This window comes from Hibiscus syriacus, unplaced genomic scaffold (assembly GCF_006381635.1).
Source record: "Hibiscus syriacus cultivar Baekdansim isolate YM2019G1 unplaced genomic scaffold, ASM638163v2 tig00111758_pilon, whole genome shotgun sequence".
Taxonomy (NCBI): domain Eukaryota; kingdom Viridiplantae; phylum Streptophyta; class Magnoliopsida; order Malvales; family Malvaceae; genus Hibiscus; species Hibiscus syriacus.
Window position 1 is genome coordinate 1286815 of NW_024063170.1, and position 1496 is coordinate 1288310.

General features: G+C 29.8%; 1 long non-coding RNA gene across 1 annotated transcript; it reads right to left on the reverse strand.

The window, feature by feature from the left end:
• Positions 1-251: 251 nt before the first annotated feature.
• On the reverse strand, positions 252-1122 carry LOC120169244. Its single transcript, XR_005520649.1, has 3 exons — positions 1018-1122; positions 685-829; positions 252-356 (listed from the first exon to the last, which is right to left on the reverse strand). It is a non-coding gene; the product is annotated as an uncharacterized LOC120169244 (long non-coding RNA).
• Positions 1123-1496: the final 374 nt, after the last annotated feature.

The window sequence follows — 1496 nt, forward strand, 5'->3', positions numbered from 1 at the left end:
ACGATACAAAGAGATATAAAGAAAATGGCTTAAATACACCTTTGCCCCTAAATTATATTTTTTTTTATCAAATTACCCCTAAAATATTTTAACCCTCAACTATAAATTGTTATTTTATTTGTCCTAAAAATAAATCAGAACACGTCACATTATCCCTTAATATTTATTTTTTATATCAATAAATAAAAATATATTAAATAAAATTTATTTTATAGTATACCAAAAATACCCTTTTTCCCCTTTCCCCTACACCGTATCATCACCATCAACGAGAGCAAAAACCCATTAATCTTTAGAAAAGAAAACCCATCCCGATCGTTGCATCACCATCATTCATGCCACCTTCCAGTACCGATCTGCAATACAAATTTACAAGTTAAACAAGTCAGAATAAGCTTGAAAGATCCATCAATGGCAGAATTTATAAAAAAAAAAAAACTCAAACATGAATAAACAGGGGAATCCAAGAAAAGAAGAGAATTAGAAAAATATCCATTGAAAGTTACATCAAACAAAAGCAAAAACAAACAAAACTTGAAATATGATTGTTAAGGAGCTTGCAAGGTCCATCAATGGCAGAATTTATGAATCCCGTAAAACAAAATTTTTAAAAAAATACTCATTTAAACTTGAATCAAACTAAAGAAAATAAATTCAACAAAATTGAATAGGTGAAAAAAATACTCATTTCTCTTGGGTGCGACATAAGATCAAACACATCAAGAACAACAACATAAATCAATATCGAACACGTATTATCTTGGTTTGTTTTTGACACAAGTTTCGCGCTTGTTGGTTTTGGTTGCTACCACTTTTTCTTTTGTTGTTCCTGCCAAAAAAAAAGAGAGAAATGTAAACCCATTAAAACCTGGTTTATGTTTAGAAAAAGTAGGGAACTTATACTGCAAACAGAGCATGTTCTTTAAATAATGGATTCTGTTGCGAGGGTAATAGCCAACAATTAATTTTCAAAGAAAAAAAAAAGAAAAGAAGGGAAGGGAAGGGAAGAAAGTTTACCAGTGAAATTGGAAAGCTCTGTTTTGACAAGCTTTATTTTCAATGAAATCTCTGAGAATTTACAGAAGCGATGGGATTGGGAAGGAGAGTAGTGTTGATGGCGGGGATACGATGGAGGGGAATGGGAAAAACGGTATTTTTGGCATACTATAAAATAAATTGTATTTAATATATTTTTATTCATTTAAATAAAAATAAATATTAAGAAATGTCATTACGTGTTCTGATTGATTTATGAATTTAATTTTTAACTGTATTTATAATTTAAGGTAAAAGATGTAACGATTTATAGTTGAAGAGATAAAATGTATAAAAAATTTATTTTAAGGGAAAATTCGGTAAAAAAAATATAATTCAGGAGTAAAAGTGTATATAAGTCTAAGAAAATCTATCTTAACGTGGCTGGACGTGACAGTGATAAATCCTGTCATGTACCGACAAAACACAATAGAAGCTCGCTGCACGAGAAAATTCCCCTT